This window comes from Pongo abelii, chromosome 4 (assembly GCF_028885655.2).
Source record: "Pongo abelii isolate AG06213 chromosome 4, NHGRI_mPonAbe1-v2.0_pri, whole genome shotgun sequence".
Classification (NCBI taxonomy): Eukaryota; Metazoa; Chordata; class Mammalia; order Primates; family Hominidae; genus Pongo; species Pongo abelii.
This window is the reverse complement of record NC_071989.2, coordinates 179548035-179570384: the sequence shown is the minus strand read 5'-3', so window position 1 is coordinate 179570384 and position 22350 is coordinate 179548035. Positions and strand designations below refer to the sequence as shown.

At 44.2% G+C, this 22350-nt stretch overlaps 1 protein-coding gene across 2 annotated transcripts in view; it reads right to left on the bottom strand.

Annotated features, from left to right (window-relative positions):
* Window positions 1-22350, bottom strand: part of KCNIP1 (potassium voltage-gated channel interacting protein 1) — a 235320-nt gene that overhangs the window by 33711 nt on the left and 179259 nt on the right. The gene's annotated exons all lie outside the window — the stretch shown is intronic.

The window sequence follows — 22350 nt, the reverse complement described above, 5'->3', positions numbered from 1 at the left end:
GACTGAAGCTCAGAGAAGAAAGAGAAAAGGTGACACTTCTGAGCACTGCCTATTTGCAGAGCACTGTGACATGTACTTTGCTTACATGATCTCACTTAATTCTCTCATAGCTTTCATTGTTGATTTCTTATTAGCTAATTATTGTTCCTATTTTATTAGGAGAAATTGAATCAGCAATTTCAGGAGGCATCCTTGAGGTCACAGAGACTAATCACATCATCTGCTTGATGGGCAGATGCTTTGGAACCTCAAGGGACCACCCTAAAGGTCTCTGCTGGGCCCACTCTTGTATCTTTGTAATTGTGTCTCTATAACAAGTCAGGGACCAAACTCCACTAATACAAGTCTCCTTCACTTTCCGTACTTGAGAATTGGTACTGAGGTGGGAGGAGGGAAGACACCAAATTGTTTCAAAAGTACCCTCCCCATCTCCTTCCTCCCTCGAGCTCTCTGCCACCCATTTAGCATTTCCATGTTTGTTTCTTTTTTCTGAGCATCAAAGCAGCCTCCACTCTGGGCAACAAGTTGCATAAGTCACAGAACATGTGGCTTTTCTCCTGCCTTCTAAATGTACAGATGTGGCTACTGGGGCCCAGGGAGGGAACTGGCCTCATCCAAGGCTGCACACTGGATTCCCAGCATAGCAGAATTAAACTCAGATGAATGCTTCCAGTAATCTAGCATTCTTTTCACAACCCTATTAACTCATTCGACAAATAGTTACTGAGTGCCTACTAGGTGCCAAGCACACTTCTAGGCACTGGGGATAAAGCAGTGAACAAAAGACATAAAGGTGGGGATGGAACTGTGAATGGAAATAGAGCAGAGTTATGGGACTGGAGGGACATGGGTCATGGGAGGCACTGCTTTTATTTTTAATTTTTATTTCCATAGGTTTTTAGGGGAACCGGTGGTGTTTGGTTACATGAATAAGTTCTTTAGTGGTGATTTCGGGAGGTGCTGTTTTAGGATAGTGAAGGAAGGCTCTGGAAAGGCGAGGTGATAGCCCACTTGAGCATCAGTGAGAGAGGAGTGATGGTGAGCTTTGAAGTCAAACAAAGGCTCCTGTCGCAGCTCCGCAGCTGAAGAGGTGGTGGACCTGAGCAAGTCACTTCCATCTTCTGAGTCTCAGTTGTCAACAACAGGAAAGAGGGGAGAGTAACATCATCTCTCAGTCTGCTGCTATCAAAAGAACCCCTGCAGATAGAGCGCTGGCATATAGAAGGCACTCATGAGTTTCCTCCCCACTCATGGGGGAGCCCTGGGGCTCAGCTTCCTAATGAGTGCCTTTGCTTGGCTGCAAGTAAGGTGCAACCTACAGAGAGCCCACATAACACTCCATTAGCCAGGGCAGCAAGCCGGAGGGCCAGCTGGAAGACTTGCATAGTTTGAGAGGATGAATGAGCTGGGATTAATTAGCTGAGTTAGTTTGTGAATACATTAGCAGGTGGTGGGTGGTGGGTGGTGACCGCTAAGCCTGGAGTGATGCTTTGATGGAACTTTCCAGATCAGAGCTCTGACTTGGAACTCCCAGTCCTTCTGAATTTCTCACTGTGAGATAACAGTGCTTCTCATCATTTAAGTCCCAAGGTGATTTACCATAAAGCTTAAGTTGGATCAGAGGAGTCTTTGAAAATTAAATATCACATGCAAGAAAGAGTTTGAAGTCATGTCTTGTATGGGAAGCTTTCTCAGACCTCCCAGCCTGCATCTCAAATCCTGAAACCCTTTTCACCTATAAGGATAATGTCTTGGGATTGTGGGGTAGGGAAGTTGGGAGGAGGAGGCACGCTTTTCCTTTTATTACTGGTTGGAATATTTTTTAAGCTATGGGTTGGAATTGCTTTTAAAATTTTAATGTTTTGGGTAAAAACATGACATTTTGAGTGGGATAATGGTTGTGCTGTGCAGATAGGTCTGGAAAGTTGGTTCTACTGCAACCAGTGTTTTGTTGTTGTGTTTATTGTAATGTTGTTTTTGTGGAATAAAATGCTTTCCAAACAAAATATTGTATTGGGGTGGTCATTTGTGCTTGTCACCAACAATTTCTGGTCCTCCTCCTTCCTGAGGCATGTTGGGTGTACCTTCTACCCCTTTGAAATTAGGTAGGACTTTGTGACTGGCACTGGCTAGTAAAATGTGAACATTCTATTGTGTGCATGTCTCATGTGTCCCAGGAGTGAAGTGTGCCACAGGTGTCCTGCAGGGCACAGCTGGCTCCGTGCTCAGGCAACCTGGCTCCAGAGCCAGTGCTTATAAATCACAGTTCCACGCATGCACAGTCTCTGCCCTTACGGAGGGATCAGTCCTGTGGTGGCAACAGATATTAAATGAATAACATTTTTTTGAGACAGGGTCTCTGTTGCCTAGAGTGGAGTGCAATGGGGCAATCATGGCTTACCACAGCCTCAACCTCCCAGGCTCAAGTGATCCTTTCATCTCAGCCTCTTGAGTAGCAGGGACCACAGGCACATGCCACAATGCCCAGCTAATTTTTATTTTTTATTTTGTAGAAATGGGTTTCTCACTGTTTCCCAGGCTGGAATGATTTTTTAAAAATAATGTTTGATTACAGTTGAGCAAAGTACGATGGAGGAAATGCATGGGTTACCACAACCGCAAGGCTTCTCTGTGGTGGCCTTGACACTGAGCCCAGAAGGAGGAGAAGGGGACCAACAGGTGAGGAGTGAGAGAGAGAGCGTTCTGGGCAGAGGGAACATCCTCTACAAGGAGCCCGCAGGAGAAGAAGTTAGGCCTGCTCTAGAGATGAGAGGAGACAGGTGTGTCTGGAGGCTGGGATGAAGGGAACAAGGCTCAGAGGAGTGGGAGGCAGGCATAGACCACATTGTGCCAGGCTGGGAACCCATGTTAACAGTTTTAGAGACAGCCAACAGCAAAGAAAATACAGTCTTCTTGTTATTTTTAGGAAAACCGAAACAAACTTGGTCCCTCCCATTTGCTGGGGCTTCACAGAGTATGGCTCTGCGGGGCCAGCTCTCTACCTGCTGGCTTTGTGTCCTTCCTCTCCTTGCTGGCTCATGGCAATTGAGGGCCTGTGACATAGGCCTGAGACCCTAGACTCCCTACAAGTGATGGGAAGGGGAAGGAAGTCGGTTTCTCCTTATCAGTTAATAGAGCCTGCAATTTGGGATGTTTGAGGTTTCAGCTGGAATACCAGGGGGCCTGGCAATTCCCCTTTAGAAAGCCAAGGGCTGAGTTGGACTCAGCTTCAGAACTGACTCTACAGTATCAAGAATTTGATAAGGCTGGAGAAAATCTCCTGGGACTAAGACTTTTTTTTTTTTTTTTTGACAGAGTCTAGCTCTGTCACCTAGGCTGGAGTGTAGTGGTGTGATCTCGGCTCACCACAACCACTGTCTCCCAGGTTCAAGCAATTCTTCTGCCTCAGCCTCCCAAGTAGCTGGGACTATAGGTGCGTGCCACCATGCCTGGCTAATTTTTGTATTTTTAGTAGAGATAGGGTTTCACCATATTGGCCAGGCTGGTCTTGAACTCCTGACCTCATGATCTGCCCATCTTGGCCTCCCATAGTGCTGGGATTACAGGCATGAGCCACCGCACCTAGCCAAGACTTTTTTTCTAGCTGATCAGTAACTTTCTCCTTTATTCCTATTTTAGTTACCTCATGACTCTGCACTAGGAAACAAGTCTTGGTAGTTGTCATTAAAAGGGGGAAGATTAAACATGCAAAGGAGGTGTGATAATTATTGAAGCAAAGTTCAAGAAGGTGGGAGGCAATGGGATGAGGATCAGAGACGTGGGGACCCTGTGCAGATTTCAGATTAGTTCTCAGAAAAATTCCTAGAAGTGCAAGAAAAAGCAAGGGTTACAAAACAGAAAATATCTATCATGTACCCATCTTCTCTGGGTCAGTCTGTCTCATCTTTGTCTGTATCATCTCTCTCTTAGATAATAAACATTTTAATAGTGGTAATCTCTGAGAGTTAGGGTTATGGATGGCTGTTACATTCTTTTTTGCTTATGTGTATTTTCTAAATTTGCTGCAATGAGTAAGTACAAATTTTGTATATGAAGAAATTCATAAAGATTATTTTTAAGTCACTTTAAAGGGCAAACATGGAGAACTCTTCAGTCCTCAGCGGCCCTGGGATGGATGTGGAAGGGGTGGAGCCCAGAGCCCAGGGCTGCCTTGGAAGTCGGTCCCTTTTCTGCAGAGAGGTCTGGGAAGCTAGGAAGGTGAGGGTGGAGATCCTCTGGCTTGGAGATCTTCATGTAGCCATGGCAACATGTCGTGTTTATCAATTTCAGTTTCAACATCTGGGAAATGGTGGGAGTAATCCCTGCTTTACAAGGCTCTTGTCAGATTTAAATAAGATAATGAATGGCAGTGCAATTGGTGTGGCGGTATATACTCAATAAATATTAAACAATGACTAACAATCCTTTTCTACCTTGTGAAGAAAGACAGCTTGGCTAGAAGCAGTGGGTTAGACAGGATGCCTTCCTTCTGGAGGAGGCATTTCTGAGACACTGGTGAGTGGGGTGAGGTGGTACAATTGGGAGTATTGGGGATGGGGGTCTTGCAGTGATCAGAATGGCAGCTGACATTTTAGAAGCATTTTCCCATGCCTAAGGCTTCATGTGCACTATCTCATGTGACCTTCCTAAAACCAATGAGGTACATTCTGCCACCCTTTTAAAGACAAAGAACTAGAGACTTAAGGATGTAAGGTCATCTGCCCAGGGCCACAGTTAATAAACAGCAGAGGTGGGGCTCAAATACAGGTCTGCTTGATGCCAAAGCTCATGTTCTTTTTTTTTTTTTTTTTTTTTTAGATCAGGCAGTTTATATTACTTATACAGATGGTGAAAGTGCAAGTAGACAGAGGTCCCAGGTCCCTGTGGCCCTTGCACAGGGCAACACCAAAACAAAAGGGGCCAAATGGGAGCAACATGAGTGCCAGGTGAAGCCCATACCACACTGCAGTCAAGCAGCTTTATAGCTGATAGCTATGCGCATGCTCTCAGGGATGGGAAGGCATAATTTTAGGTGGTCCCCCAATTCCCACTCCCTCGTATACCTGCCTTATATCATTGCCTCACCTCGAGTGTGGGTGCTAATTCTAAGCTACAGCCAAGGGTTTTCCCCTTCCTTCCTAAGCTACAGCCAAGCCTTCCTTCCTTCCTTCCTTCTTTCCTTCCTTCTTTCCTTCCTTCCTTCCTAAGCTACAGTCAAGCCTGCCTTCCTTCCTCCCCTCCCTCCCTCCTTCTTTTCCCTGCCCTCGCCTCCCCTCCCCTCCCTTCCCTTCCTTTCTCTTCCCTCCCCTTCCCTCCTTCTCCCTCCCCTCCCTTCCCCTCCCCTAACCTCCCCTCCCTTGCCTCCCCTCCCCTCCCCTCGCCTTCTCTTGCCTTCCCTTCCCTTCCTCTTTCTTTTGACAGAGTCTTGCTCTGTTGCCCAGGCTGGAGTGCAGTGGTGTGATCTCATGTTCTTAACTGCAGCATTACATTCCATGAACTTTATAGCCACACAGAACTGGGTTAAGATCCCAACTTTGTCACTTGATATCTGGTGGCCTTGGGTAAGTCACTATCCTTCTCTAAGCCTCAGTTTGCTCATTTAGACAGTGGCTGTGATCTAACCCCTGTCTCATTGTCCCCATGAGGATTGAATGTGAATGTGGCAAGGCCTGTGATACCTGGGTACCCAGCAGTGCTTATCACATGGCGGTTTTCTGGCCCCCTCTTCTAGGTCCTGGAGAGGGCATTCCCACAGCTCTTGGGTCTTCTGAGGCAGCATCTCAAAGCTGCACTGCTGAAAATGCAATTTTTTGCTCTAGCTTATATGGATAGATTTTTAATATTTAATTAGGAAGAACTTCTGCTTGGAGAAAGGGCAGGACTTGTTATTAAATCCCTGCTGCTTGGTCTCCCTCACTTGCCCATGGGATTATTCATTCATTTCCAGTCACACAATTTAATATTGCAACAGCTAATGGGGAGATGTTGATAATTTGTAAAAACTGGTTGGTCCCAAGGCCACTGGGGAAGGTCCACACCCAGACCTGCTGTGGGGGCCAAAGCAGATTCTCAGGAGATGAGGGTTCCTGAGAGCTTTATGTTCATTATCTGCAAACATTCATCTTGCATCTTCTGAGTGTGGATGCCGTGCTGGGAGCCATGAGAATCAGAAAGAAGTTCACGGCACAGTGGCATCCTCAAGGAGCTAGGACCCCTGAATGCATTAGAGGGATGGGCTCTGCAGCCAGACAGATGGGGTTCAAAATGCCTCCTTGGACGTTTCCTAGCTGGAGCACTGGGCATTAACCTCTGGGGGACTCAATTTCATGTACTCACTGTCTCTTCCTGAGGCTAGTGCAAAGTGTCAGCCTGTAGGCTCAACCTTACCAATGGGTTCTCTGCAAGAACAGCTAGAAGATCTCTTAAAGAGTCATTCATGGAACACATAACTACTAAGTATTTAATATATGCAAGGCATTTTGGAAGGCAGTGTGATGATTACAGTGATGAGCAGGACAGGTGTGGTCCTTGTTCCCAGATCTTATGATTTGGTGCATGAGGGACTTAACCTAAGAATCACAGACACAAACATAAAATGACAGCTGTGAGAAGTGCTGCAAGGGAGAGCTATTTGGTGCTCCGGGATGGGGGTGGGGGAGAGGGGCCCTGGTGTAGTGCAGGCATTCAGGGCAGGCTTCCCTGAGGAGTGACGGTGAGCCTGAAATCCCAAGGAGTGGCAGCTGACTAGATAGGAAGGAAGGAGTGTGTGTGTATGTGTGTGTGAGACAGCGAGAGAGAGGGAGAGGAGGAGGAGGAAGAGATGGAGGAGGAGGAGGAGGTGGAGGAGGAGAGAGACAGACAGAGAGAGAGAGGCAGATTCTATGTGTACAGGGAGGATGGGGAGAGCTTTTAGGAGCCTCCTGTGCAGAAGTTCTGGAGCAGAAGGAAATGTGCATTCTAGGGAAGTACATCTGGCTGTCCTTATGCTAAAGCCTTCAATGGCTCCTCACTGCTTGCAGGAAAAAGGCCGTGCTCTTTATGAAGGTCTTTTATGATCTTCTCCTTGATTAGCTCACAGGTTTTATCTCTCCTATACAAAGTCACCCTGCTACACAGACACACACAGTCACTTTCTGTAAATACTTGCTGTTCCCCCAACATGACTTCCTGGTTGACACTTCCACATCTTTGCATGTCAGGTGCCTGAAGGGGTTATTTCCTGGGTTTCTCTAAATCTATCCCATGCCTCACATACCTCCAGGGGGCTCTATTTATCTGGATTACAATGTGCATGGTGCCCATGGAGTTGTGCAATGTGTGGCCCTCTCTCAAGTCTCGTTTCAAGGGCTACTTCCTCTGAAACTGAAGTTTTTCTGTCTTCCCCAGACAGTACCAATGTGACAAGACCCCTCCCTGCAGCATCTATCCCACTGCAAGACAAAAAGACAAAGATTCTTCTGTCTCTCCTAGACTGTGGGTCCTTTGAGAGTATGGCCATTCAGCCACTCATTTAACAAATATTTATTGAGCTCCTACTCTGTGCCAGGCTTAGGTCCAGGCACCAGCAACATGGTCTCAAATAAGTCAGGCCCATCTTTTGTTCAGCAGGAATGACACGATAAACAAGTACTGACATCAATGACTATGCAATTAGAAATCATCTTTAGCGCAGTGAAGGAAAAGAGTGAGGGAAGTGTGTGAAGGAAAAACCAGAAGGAACGTCTTTTGAGTTAGGAAGGAAGGAGAGTCTATGAACATTACGAGGTGACGCATAAAGGTGAGCAGTGGTAGGAAAGCAGTTTCAGGAAGAGGGAACAGCATGCGCAAGGATTATGAGATCAGAAAAAGCCTGGCTTTTTTTTTTTTTTTTTTGAGACAGAGTCTCGCTCTGTCCCAGGCTGGAGTGCAGTGGTGCAATCTTGGTTCACTGCAACCTTTGAATCCCTGGTTCAAGCAATTCTCCTGCCACAGCCTTCCAAGTAGCTGGGATTACAGGCACATGCCACTACGCCCAGCTAATTTTTGTATTTTTAGTAGAGACGGGGTTTCACCATGTTGGCCAGGATGGTCTCGATCTCCTGACCTCATGATCCACCTGCCTTGGCCTCCCAAAGTGCTGGGATTACAGGCGTAAGCCACCGCGCCCGGCCTAGGATGCAAACTGGGTGGACCTTTCGCCTGTCTGACAAGGACTTGGGCTCTTATCTTTAAAGCAATGGGAAGCAGAAGTGTCGAGTTTATAATTGCCTCAAACCAGAAGTTTACCCAAGTGTTCAACAGTAAAATGGATGTTAAAATATTCACACAATGAAATGTTACACAGCAATGTGAATGAATCAATATGACAGTGCCCAACAGCATGGATGAATATACAGTGCAAAATCAAAGGAAATTAACCAGTGTGGCTAGAAGTCAGGATAGCAGTTACCTATGGGGAGTAATGAATCAAATGGGGCAAATAGGGGGCTTCTGGGATGCCCTAATCTTCTTTCCCCCTTCTCTTTCTTTTTTAATCTGGGTTCTGGAGCAGATTATATTTAGAGGAATGTTTTTATTTTTAAAAATTTAATTAAAAAATAGATGCAGATGGACCTGCTAGGAGAGTGTTGCAACTGTCTGGATGAGAGATGATGTTAACTTTGAAAGAGACAGATGAGGGGGCAGATCTTGAATCTCTGTGACGGAGAGAAACCACCAGACTTGCTGATGTTGGGTGGCCGGGGGATGGGTATTAGAGAAGGGGATTGGGAGGTGACAAGAAAGACTATCCAGGCTTTAGCAATTGGGTGGATGGTGGAACCATGCTGTGAAGTGGGGAAGGCTGGAGAGAGCTGTGTCACACTTCTCTGCCCTGGCCCCAGTGATGATGAGATTGTTCTAGAGAATGGGTTTGATTAATACTGACTTATCTTTGGCTACTGTAAGTCAATAATGCTATGACCAGTCCTTGGAAAGCAGCTAGTTTATTGCCCTTGAGTTCTACAAATTTAATCTCCTGGAATATTTTTCAGAATTATTTGTTCTTTAAACTCAACAGATTTTGTGGACAGGGCTCATGGACCTTTGTCACATGGGCAACACATATTTATTTCCTTTGTATGTGCAATGCCGTGTTATGGTCACAGACATATATGTGTGATGCTTTCAGGCATTCTTTGTGATTCTGGGTGTCGAGAGGAAAGAAAAGAGCAATTAAAAAGAACCTCTCTGTGGATGGTGCTGTGTTGAATGCATTTCATAACCAACCTCAGGAAGATTATTTTTTAAATTTACATTTTCTGTATTATTAGGGCTTGGCTATTAGACATTGAGTGGCAGAGTTGGAATATGAACTGTAATCATGCCACACTGCTTCCATCTGATCAGGGATGAAGGTCTGGGGCTCACTGGTGAGTGAGGGGGTGACAGAGACCATCTCCTCATTTCAATCTCTGTGATGACAGGAGGGGGTCCTGATGCTTAGAAAGTGCTTAGAGATCTCCAAAAGAGAGCTGCTCTAAGGTTCTGTTTTACTATTTTAAAAAACATTTGCCCATAATGTCTCTTTATAGGATAATAAAAATGAACCATCTGTGGTTCATTGGAAAACACGTCTCAGGCTTATTAAAAATATATGAATTTTTACTTTAAGATGGGATGGCTATATTATTCAAAATTGTAAGCCAAAATGTATTATCTATTATTAATTTATTTTTAATAGTCATCTTTCTTATAGATTAGCATTCTAATTACTTCTGAATAAGTGGGCAGTGGTGAGGCAAGGTTTCCAGTGAAAATTGTCCTGAAGATAAATTGAGGTCTTTGGCTGGAGCACTTCAGCCTTTTCCCTATTCTTGGGCAATGGCACCTGTCATCCCGGAGGGGCCAGGCCAAGATTCTCACCTAGGCTAGATCTGCCTGAAGAGTTTGAGGCTCTCCTCAGGAGTGAACGGGGCTGCTCTCCACCACGTTCCTGCTAAGGCGCTGTCCAAAGGCCACACCGATGAAGGCCGGCAGCACAGAACTGCCTCCAGCCTGCTTCTTGCTGCTGTCCTCCTCTAGGCTGCCAGCCCTTCCTCAGACCCCCTCCACTTTCTTCTTGCTAATCCTTCCTCCAAGCCCGAGATAAAAAGTGTCTGCTGCAGTAAATGCAGCTCACGTGATATGACGGGATTTTATGGGGTCTTTCAAATACTTTCTATAATTGAAAAATCTCAGCATTTATAGTTTGATTGAAGCTTGTTCGTGTCAATTCAAAGCAGTTCATGTTGATGGAGGGCCTTCCGTGCTCAGGTGTTTGATTCGGTAAAGGCAGAGGCGTGGGAAGAGCTGGGTCCTAGACTCAGGGAGTTTGAATTGCTTGGCTGTCATACCTGTCACCCGTACACTCTGTAGCTTCTTCACGTTCTTCACCTGCCTTCTGGTGTTGCCTAGTCTGTGAAGAACACACTTCTCAGGGTCTTCACAAGGATTAGATGGGTACCCAGAGCATGGCACACAGAGGATGCACAGCAGATGGCAGCTTATTTCATTTCCCTCCCATCTATTCCTGTATGAGGAGGGAGCGCTGGTAGACTGAGTGGGGGCTTCCAGGTCATTCTACATGGTGTCAGCCTGGCTCCATCTTGAAGGGACAATGTGTGTGTGTGTCGGGGGGATGGGGGCTGACCCATCCCCAGGGATGCCAGCACAGGACAAAGAACACTGACCAGCCGGAGGGGGTGAGAGGGCGAGGGAGTGGGATGGGAGACCTGGGTTCCCAGACCACATCCCCAATTCTGGGCTGTGCATTTCCATTCCCTGGGTGTCAATTCCATGTGCAATAAAAAGGAGTGGTGGGGACACCAAATTTCTACTCGTGTAACCTTGGGCAGTTCTCTCTATACTTTTAGTTTATTAACCAGTGATGGATCTATTCTCCAGAAACTCCTCTAAAGTCATCTCAAACCTATGCTATTTTAAATTTACATTAATTTCCTCTGGAGATAGCAAGTTTCATTAAGTTTATGAGTTTTGGGGAAGGCAAACTTCTTTTAATCGGTCCTAGTTTACTCCTTTTAGTCTTCTAATTTTAGTATTTTATGATTTGCTCAACATTCATGCATTTGTTCAACCAGCATATAAGCATATCCATGCTCCTCATATTCAGATTTTCAGAAAGAGAAGATATATAGAAGAGTTTATTGAATACCTACTATGTAAAGACATACTAAGGGTGTTCACATTTGTCAATCTCCATTTACCTTCCCAACAATCCTGGGAGGTGATATTAGTATCCCCAGTTTGTCATCAGACAAGCTAAGTCTCAGACAGCCTAAGTGATTCCCAGGGTCACACAGGGAGTAAGTGCATGAACTGGCATCTGAAGCTAGATCTTGCTTTCTGTAATTCTGTAATGTAATGTTGCAATGTATTGTTGCAATCTTGTAACATCATGCCCCTTCTTTCTGCCTTCCTTATCCTCTTTATATATCAGAGAGATGGAAGCTATTATTTCCGGAGCTGCTCGGCATTGATTCTTTGCTTCTCCAGGCCGTGGGGGATTTATTTTCAAAACTCCCCGCTTTGCCTGAAAAGGCTTGGGAAAAGCTTGGAGTGGAAATTACAGAGGAGGGGATCTTCCAGGGGTCCCACCCAGCAGCCTGCTTCTTTCCTGTTGCATTTGGCCACGGTGGTACCTTAGGATAAAATGCTGTGCCTGCTGCTGCTTGATGACAACCTGGCTGTAGTAGCCTGTATATTTAATCCCACGTATGTTAAATTGCATCTGGCCAATGAGTGTGTTGCATGTCTGGGGCTCTTTACTTAGGTGGTTCTTGGGGAAAATTGAGGGCATGTATATCAAGCAATTTTTGAATTATGTCTCTATTAGCATCTGTGAATGTCTCCCTGGGGAAGCCAGGAAAACTCTATTAGTTGAGCAGTTTAAAAGAGGATTGGAGGAAGCAGTGGGGAATATCCCATAGGGAACAATAATTATAAACAGCAGTTCCATGTAAACAGGTCTTAATGTGTCGTCTATATTGAATGCCTGAGAGTGAGGATCTCGAGTGGTGTTTCGGCGCCCCCTCCAGGACCTTGCCCTGCATGCTGGTGCCTGGAGGGAAGTGTTGGGAGCTGACGAGGAATGCTCAGGGGACCCTGCTGGTTCCCTGGGCACCAGAAGCCTCTTGGACCATGGCAATGCTGAGCCAGTCTGGTTGTGCCCACCAGCTGCCTGTGGGCCACATGATACTAATGGAATTGTTGTGTGATTTCCAGGAGGAGATCCTAGGCAAGTCATTCCCTCTCTGTGCCCTTGTGGAGTGTTTATATAGGCTTAGCACTGAGCCAAATGTTCTCCTACAATTTATTTCAATGAATCCTACCAGTATCCTGCAAGGTGGGTTATATTACCCCACTTTATAGATGAGGAAACTAACTCTCAGGAAAGTTAAGTATTTTGCCCAAAGTCATTAGTCAGCAAATGGCAGAACTGGGGTCTAAATTCCGGTCTTTGACTGTAGTTGCAGGGCTATTTCCATGATACCAGATCATTTCCATGCTCTTTAAGCTCTCGTCCAACTAAACATTCTATGAAATACACCTTTTTGATACCAGAGGCTCAGTGATCTCATCTTGGGTTTTACAATACCCTCTCAACTTATTTAGCCTGTGGCAGCTACGTGAACAGAGATCTCACTCATTATTAATTCAGTGTTTTGTGGTTGCTGCTGGCTCTAGAGTCCTAGGGGTTATGGCTTGGGGCCAGTGCATAACCCGTAGGATGCACCCATAAGGCATTCAAACTGATGGTTGTCATGGCAGTGGTGCCATAGAGAAATGCTGTAGCCTTGGCTAGGTCACATCCCTTCTATCCACCTTGAAAGTAAGTCTATCATGTGTCTTCCTACATCAATAAAGTGGAATTATGGAAGCATAAAGGCTTTAAGTTTAGTAAAACCTTAGCTAACACCCAGTATTTTACATCATCCTTAGATATCATGCACTACTATAAAGGCAAGGAATTCTTTAATCAAAGGAAGTTGTGCACAGAAGCTAAGTATGTAAAACAGATGAAAGCAATCAGATGCTTGGGTTAAAGAGGGAGATTAGAAGAGTGTAGTTTTCGTTCCTCAAATCCCACAGGTGGTCCTTAAAGGAATTCTGCAGATCACCATCTGGAAATGACTGATGTAATTCAATTCTAAAGTTGGTGAGAGTGAGCCTAGAGAGGGCACTGATGTGCCTGAGGGCTGGGGTTGTGTAGTCTATGTCTACTGAATGCCACCTGGGCCCTTTTCCTAATCATGTGACGTGGAATTGAGGGTGCTCCAGAGTTGGACTTGAAAAAATTATCATATCCCTTGCCATGAACAGCATGATAATTAGTTTTTGCATTAATCCATTCACTCACCAGATTTTACTGAGCATCTATTTGTCAGATGGAACTTTCTCTATTCTTGGGATATTCTCTGAAATATCAGGAGATTTCCCTATTCTTGGAAATTCTTTGAAATATCAGGAGAACTCTAGGCCAGCTCAGAGGGGAATAACAAGCTTCTGTAAATATTTAGAATGTATATTTGGAAGGGAATAGAGAGATTTTGAGAAGGAGTCAGGCTGTGGAGAAAGACAGAAACCCACTGGAAATGAGCAAGAAGTAACTCTACATTGTGTGGGAGGTAAGAAGTAACTCTACATTTTGCTGTTGAAGTTGGAAACCTTTGTGTTGGGCCCCCAAATGCATTCCAAGGTGTGAGGAAGCTTTGGTGAAAAATCCCTGCTTAGGGCTGTCATTCATTAGTGATTTGTTCATTCATTGAACACCCTACTGAGGACCTACTATGTGCTGGGCACCGTGCGGGGCAGTAGGGATGTGTGTGTGTAGAGCAGACATAACCACTGTCTTTGTGAGTTAGCTCCTCCTCCCATCTCCCCTTTGTCTACAGGATAAAGGCAGGCTGTTTAGGCCTTGCATACAAAAGAAGCGTTTTAGGTTTTAAGTAGAACAGAAAACCTTTGAAATGTTTAATAAGAGGGGGGCCTGATTTGATGAACATTTTAAAAAGATCACTCTACTCAAGAGTGGAAGCAGGGAATCCAGAAAGGGGGCTCCTGGCTCAATGGGCATTATTGTCCAATCTTTATCTTTGACATCATCTCCAGCCTTCCCCAGGGCATATCTCAGCTCCCAGGGCCACAAATGTCTTGTCTTTTCCTGAACATGCTTTCCTCACCTCTCAATTCACCTTTAAACGCACAACCTGTTCTTTCTGTTTGAAATGACTTTTTTCCTCTTCTCTGCCTCTATAGCTCCTATACATCCTTCAAAACCCATTTAAAATGCTGCCTTCTTTGGAAGCCTTCTCTGGTTCCTTCGAGTCAGATGTAGTCCTGGATTCTTCTGTCGTACAGCTTTCTGCATGAATCTCTGTTTTGTGGTTCAGCTACTTACTAGTTGTTTTACTTGGGCAAGTTATTTGACCTCCCTAAGCCTCAGTTTCCTTATCTGTCAAATGGAGACTATAGTAGTACGTTCCTCATAAAGTTGTTTCAAGGGATATATGACCATGCATACAGAGTATTTTGTGCAGGCTGAACACAGAGCTATTATTACTCTATATTGTATTCCAAATGCAAGGCTCTCTTTCTGATTAGACTGTGAATGACTATTGAGGATGGGGGCAAGTCTCATGGATCTTTGTATCTCCAGCATCTGTTCTGGAGTCAATTCATGTAAAAATGAACAAGTCAATGAATGAATGAATGAATGAATGAAAGAATATCTCCTCTGACTTCCTAAATTTCCACATCTCTGTTAGCTTTCCTGTGTTAATTCTCCTGGAGGCAAAGCTTGATTCCCCTAATCTTCAGAGACATTGAACACTGACTCATATCATGTATTATCTTTAGCTCTGATTCCCTCCCTCCTTCCAAAACTACCACCCTTTCCTCCTTCCTTCTTTCCACCCTTCCCTTCTTTCTATCCTCTTGTTCTTGGGTGTCCCATTTCCATGCTAATTGGTTAGCCCCAGATAAGCCAGGTGGTGATCTATATGACCACAAACAGGTAGTGTGCTTCCATAGGATCAGCCCATTTTGTAGTAAATGGTGCAGGGTGAACATGGCCCAGATAGTCCCAGAATTTAGATCTTTGTTTCCATGGAAAAATCTTAGGGTTTTCCCTCTGGGCCACAATTTAGGCCAGGAATAATCTAATGATTTTGGGACTTCACCTGCTATTTAGGGAGGCCTCCAAAAGGTCACTAGTAATATGACTGTGTTATCTGGAGTGGTGACATGGCTTAGTCCATCCTTTGAGAATTGCAGCTGTGAACCCAAGTTGGAACTGCCTGGATTCCCTCTGTTCATCTTCTTGGGTCAGTTTGGCTTTGCTTCTACTTGGTGGTTGAGAAGCATGGCTGGGCTGGCAGCCCTGCTGCAATGGGAGAAAAATGTGACTTTCCCATAAAGCATTTGGAAAACTTGAAACTGAACTCAACCAGTCAATGGAATGGAGATTGATATACTTAAAACAACCTAAGTGTACCAAAATACTTTCCAACAACTCAACTCTGGCTCCATCTTTCATTCTGATTAGTGACCTCTGTGTCACAGTCTTGCCCTTAGGTGGGACTCAGGCTTTGGTTAAACCAATCTCTATTTAGGTACTTCTCATAATAGAGCCTGAGGTCTGGAATCCAACCTCTTGGATTTGAATCCCAGCTTCTTGCCTAGGACCGCCCTTCCTAGGTAAGTGGCTTAACTTCTCTGTGCCTCATCTGTAAAATGGGAAAATAATGGTGCTCACCTGGTAGCCATGAGGACTAAATGAAATAATGTATATGAAGTATGTCATGTATATAAAGAACTTCGCTTGGCACATGGTAAGAGCTTAATAAATATACCTATTATTATAATACAGTCATATTTCTTTTTCTCTTGGAAATCCTAAGATGAACTTCCTTTTCCAGTCTTGGCATTGTTATTTTGTATCTCCCTTTGATTAGGCCACCAACTGTTCTCTGTCTGCAATTGGATAACTCAGTCTTTGGCGGAAGTGGTTACTATATGCCAGGGACACACATTCTTACATTTCATCTCATGACATCCATGTGAGGTAGTCACAATTTACCCATTTTGCAAATGTAAAAAGTGAGTTAAGGAGATGAAATCTATTTCCGAAGGTAACAGTGTGCAAAAGACAGTGCTGGGGTTCAAACCTTGCCTTCCGAGGCAAGGGCTCGTGCATCATAGAGTGTATAACATAGCAACGCCTCCCCTAAAGCAAACTTCCTCAGGAGGCATGGCTCAGAGTGACTACTGAAGGAGACAAGATCACCTCAACCATCTTCTCTCTAGCTTTTAAAATAAGCAAACTTAAAAGCAACCAACAGTCTAAAACCTGTATGCTATGTTAGTAGTATAATTTTAAAACATTTACTAAGGTTTGGCCAGGCACGGTGGCTCACCTCTGTAATCCCAGCAGTGATTACTTTGGGAGGCCCAAGTGCGTGGATCACAAGTTCAGGAGTTTGAGACCAGCCTGGCCAGTATGGGGAAACCCCGTCTCTACCAAAAATACAAAAATTAGCCAGGCATGGTGGTGGGCACCTGTAGTCCCAGCTACTCAGGAGGCTGAGGCAGGAGAATCACTTGAACCCGAGAGACGGAGGTTGCAGTGAGCAGAAATCATGCCACTGCACTCTAGCCTGGGCAACAGAGCAAGACTCCATCTCAAAGAAAAAAAAAAAATTACTCAGGTTTTTTTACACATAAAATCACAACAAAATGATTGCCTAAGGAGAAACCTGATATTTAAGAGTGATTCACGAGCAGCCAGAATCCAGAGGGCATGGGACACAGGCTAGGTTAATTTTTCTGGAGACAGATTAACAGCAAGGAACTGGGGAGGATCAGCCCCAGTGGACATCCCAGGAGGAGGCCTGTGGATCAGGAGAGAGGTTTGGGGCTGGAGAGGCGGAAGAGGAAGGGCACAAAAAGTGCAGGGCAAGGTAAAGGGAGGAATCTGCAGACGGCTCTGATTTTTTAATCCTTGGATATTGCCTTGAGGGAAATAAACGACGATGGCTGCAGTGCTTGCTCATTTTAAGGGCACTGGCTCAGTGGAATGCTGCACAGAAGATACTAAGCACATGGCTGTGTGAGACACCGGACACTTCCTTTCAGAAAACCTCCAGTGCCCAGCCCCAGAGGTTACTGAGGAAGTAACTAGACAGAATGTTCTTTACAGCCAGTTTGCAGACACTCACAGGCCGGGGTCAGCTGTGGGGCTGGCTTTGTCTGGTGGGGATGGTGCTTTGGCCACAACTCAAGTGTAAGGCGGGCTGCTGTGGTCTGCCTTTGCAGTGTAAAGTCTCTGGAGAATGCAGGACAAAAAACAATTGGCAAACTGTTAATTAGCTAAGCAGACTCCTAAAGGCCAATGATTGTAGGAAATAACTTACTTGGATATCCAAATGAACCACGGAGAATCAAGTGGAGGTGAACTGAGTGACTCTCCTTGTTAGTGTCTTCCTCTGTTCCTCCCTCCCCCTCTCTCTCACTCCCACCTCTTTCCATCTTTCTGCCCTGCCATTTCTGACGGTTTCTCTCTTCTCTCATTTATTGTAGCTCTCATCTTCCTATCTTATCTGTGCTCTCCTCTTTTCTCTCTGGAGAGAGAAATATTATGTACCTACAAAGCAGGTTCATTTCATTCCTCTAATAGACTTTGTGTTCATTTTTTAAAATTTAAAAATTAGATGGTGATCCTCATGTCAGTACTAGGAATCTACTCACTCTGAATGCTAGTATCCTGATAGTACTTTGTCCTGGGGACAAAAGTGGGAATGGGAAGTACAGGCCAGCAACAAGTACTTTCACTTGATCTGTAGAATAAGGGATGGTTTAAAAAAGGGAGAATCTGTTCATGTATTACTTGTGTAATTGAATATAAATGAAAAGGAAATGTCATTAAAAAATCAGATGAGTTGAATATTTTATGTTGTTCTTTCTCTGAAGAAGTTCAAGCCAGCTAAATGCAGTTGCTTTTACTCAAATTGGGCCTTGTTTCCCCCCCGAATCTATGATATGGAATAGAAAAAGTAATTTTAAAAAGTTTATCGGCTGGGCACAGTGGCTCATGCCTGTAATCCCAGCACTTTGGGAGGCCGAGGTGGGTGGATCACCTGAGGTCAGGAGTTCAAGACTAGCCTGGTCAACATGGGGAAGCCACGTCTCAACTAAAAATACAAAAATTAGCCAGGCATGGTGGCACGTGCCTGTAATCCCAGCTACTCAGGAGGCTGAGGCAGTAGAATCGGTTAAACCCAGGAGGCAGAGGTTTCAGTGAGCTGAGATCGTGCCACTGCACTTCAGCCTGGGTGACAGAGTGAGACTCTGTCTCAAACAAACAAGTTTATTATGCTTGCTATAATAGACTACAAAATACAAGCTATTCTGGTCCTCAAATCTAGTGTGCCTTTTGGACTGGATTTTAGAAGACACTCTCTCAGCTGCAAGAGTCTGGGTGTTAGGTAGGCCGTTAGCAGAGTGGGATCTGGAGTCAGTCTTATTTTGTTGATCATAGTTGGGGTCTTCAGGCTGTGGCTAAATGGATGGGTGGTTGGCCTGGGTTTGGGCAACTCTGGATGTCCCTTTGAGATCAGAAGTAATGAGAAGGCTTCTGACCACAGAATGTGTTCTGCTCATTGGAGGATGGAAAGTATTTGATATCCTCTTGCTGATCATACAAACAGAAAAGTCTTAGGGCCAAATTGGGAATCCACACAGAGCAGGAGACAGGGTTGTCCTCATGGGCAAGGAGAGGCCAGAGGATACCATTCCCATTTACCTTGAAGGAGGTATGTTCTGGGAGCATTATAAACCTTGATGGTGTAAAAATGAGAATGTGATAAACAGATTAAGTAGACAGAAGGACGGGAGAAGGAGAAGGAAGTAAAAGTGTTCTTGTCTTCTGATATTTCCAAGAAGGTGAGCAACAGACATTGCTTCAAGTCAACATGTAAGTAATTAAAGGCTGTGTGTCATTTAAAGTGTAACTATATCTGCAGAAGAACTAAAAATTGGCAACCAAATATGAAGGTAGAAAGAGGAAAGACAGAAAAGAGAGAGAGGTTTGTGGCTCAGGTTGTAGAGGAACACATTTACTGGGAGACGCCAGGTCCTTGTGTGGCCAGTGACCAGGGATGAAGGAGGGAAACTCCCGCTGGTGGGAGGTCAAGGCTGCTATTTCTCATCCTCCTTGGAATTGCAGAGAGAAGTTGACATAAGCCTTTACATTCACTAGCATTCCAGATCAATAGGTCTATCCATATCTGAATTTTTAAGTGGATGTATTTTATTTGATATCATATTGTGGCAAATGAAGAAACATTTCCAAATACCTATGTATTACCTTCCTAAGACTGTCATAATACATTACCACAAACTAGAGGCTGAGATTGGAGTGATGCTGCCACAAAAGAACAATGGAGCTACCAAAAGCTGGAAGAGGCAAGGAGGAATCCTTCTCTAGAGCCTTTAGACTCTAGGGGAGTTTGTCAAGAACTTGATTTCAAACTGCTAGCCTCCTGATCTATGTGAGAATAAATGTTTGTTGTTTTAAGCCACCCAGTTTGTAGTAATTTGTTCTGGCAGTCCTCAGAAATTAATACAATTATCATTCTCATTTCTTTATTTTATAAATGAGGAAAGAGAAAGCTAGGGAGAAAAAGAGATTTGTCCAACCTCACACAACTGATAAATGGCACAGCCAGAATTGCAACCCAGCTTTTTTGACTCTTGGCTCAATATCTGTATACTGTTCTAAAATTATCCCTAAAAGATTGGCCAGGCGCGGTGGCTCATGCTTGTAATCCCAGCACTCTGGGAGGCCTCAGCAGGTGGATCGCCTGAGCTCTGGAGTTCAAGACCACCCTGGGCAACATGATGAAACCCTGTCTCTACTAACACACACACACACACACACACACACACACACACACACACACACACATTAGCTGGGTGTGGTGGTGTGTGCCTGTAGTCTCAGCTACTTGGGGTGCTGAGTGAGGAGAATCGCTTGATTCTGGGAGGTGGAGGTTGCAATGAACTGATATCATGCCACTGCACTCCAGCTTGGGTGATAGAGTGAGATTTAGTCTCAAAGAAAAAAAAACACCCTAAAAAATAAAATAGGAATAAGATCAAGGGCCGAAGGAAGACTACAGATGGGTTCTTTGGAGATGTTCCACTGCTCTCCTTAGAATGACGGCATCACATTGGTCCTGGTGTATCTACTAGGAGGTGGTATTCTCTCTTTAGTACTCAAATTGTGAACAGAGTCTCCATATCAAATACACATTAAAAATGGCATTTTGGACCATATGGTAAGGGCTCTAGCATAAGAGCCTATGTGTGGTAAAGACTTAATGGCAGACTGCAGATCCCATCTGGAACTGGATTACTTGCTGAGGTACTTGGTGTACAGAACAGAGGGTGAAATTTTAGAGACAAATACCTCCACCTTGCTATTGCTGCATTTTTGGAAATTTTATTTAACTTCTCTAAATCTGTCTTCTTCCTTATATAAAAGGAATCATGATATTTAACTTCAGGATTATTTAAAATGTTTTCCTTAGAGCATTATTTTGAGGTTTATATTAACTCATGTATATAAAAGCACTTAGCACTGTACCTGGCACATTGTAGGTGTTGAATAATGCTAATTCCCTTATTTTTCTTCACCTAGAGTTTCCAGAAATAGTTCTCAACATATGTTCTCTACCTTTCACCTTAAATTCCCTCATTGCTATAACATTAGATGAATGATTGATATCCTTTGTGGTAACAAAACAAAAACTGCAATCATGAGAAGTTAAAGCAGGGGAAGGAAGATGGATACTTATGATATGGAAAGGAAGAGCAGAGGAATAGTCCTACTGCAACTTTAGCCTTATAAGAAAGTAGGAAGCTTGGCCAGGTGTGGTGGCTCACGCCTGTAATCCCGGCACTTTGGGAGGCCGAGGCAGGTGGATGACCTGAGGTCAGGAGTTCGAGACCAGCCTGGCCAACATGGTGAAACCCTGTCTCATCAAAAAAAAAAAAAAAAAGAAAGAAAGAAAGAAAGAAAATAGGAAGCTGTTGCATTAATGTGCAATCTTAGGGGAAGCTGCTCTGAAGCTCTGAACAGGAATGGAACATATTCTCTTGAAATCTGGTGGAGAACAGGGGCTCTGCTCAGTTGGTATTGACTGGCAGGTTGAGTTTGGATCTTCAGAAAAGCACATCTAAGAGACCAAGGGCTGGAGCAGACAGAACTAGTCTTCCAGATTGTCAGACTTCAGGTGATTTTTAAGGAAGAAAAAGTTTTCCGAATGTGTTTCAGCTTTCAAAATCTCAGGGAAGCAGGGCCTTAGGGTCATAGAGTCACTAAATTTTAGCTAAAGCTAAAAAACATCCTTACATACAGGGCTAACATGCCGAACAGTAAGGTGGGGCTGTTCTGGTTGAAGCAGAGCTGAGGGACTCACAGTCTGGCTGCCCGTCTCAACCCACAAAACTGAATTCAAAGAAACCTTTGGATCACTCTAGAATTCCAAAGAACAGAGATCTAAAGTCATCATAAGGAAACCAAGACCCAGAATTTTTTAAAAAATGACTTGACCAACATTAAACCGAGACAGATTATGGATAGAAAGTGGATTTCTTGACTCTTACTCCAGGGCTTACCTCATCTTACACTTCAGTTTCTGGTCTTCCCACTTTCAGTTGGTATTTTAGCTAGTCCTTTGTCTACAAATGCATTTCATTATTATGTACGGTTTTGTCATGTGGTGCCTCTTGGAAGAGAAATTCTGTCTACACCATGCAGTGGTGGAAGAATATACACGGAATACACATTATACATACTTTGAATATACGCTATTGGAGTTTGATCTTGTTTTATGAGCCCAATTGCTCATGAAATTTGGAATCTTTCCTGAAGCCTAATTTTAAGTGACAAAAGTCATCTAGACAAACTGTGTTCTATTTGGAACAGTATCTCATAAGGAGGAAAAATAAAATTCTTTGTTTCTTGAGCTCTTTCAACGTTGGAAACCAAATCACTTTCTAATCCTAAACAATCGGGTTAACCTGGATTTATAACCCCATTCTCACTAAGGAATGGAGCTGAAGTCAGAGCTGAGGAGGTGGCTTTGGAATAAGGGTTCTTATAAGGGTTGAGCAAAGAAACCGACATTTATTAAATGTGTTCTAATTGTCAGACACTGTGATTAGCATTTTACAAAGGTTTTTACCTCCATGTAATCTCCTAAACTTCTTTAAATAAGTTAATCAACATAATGGCTTTTAAAAGTCACTGGCTTCCATCAACAATATACG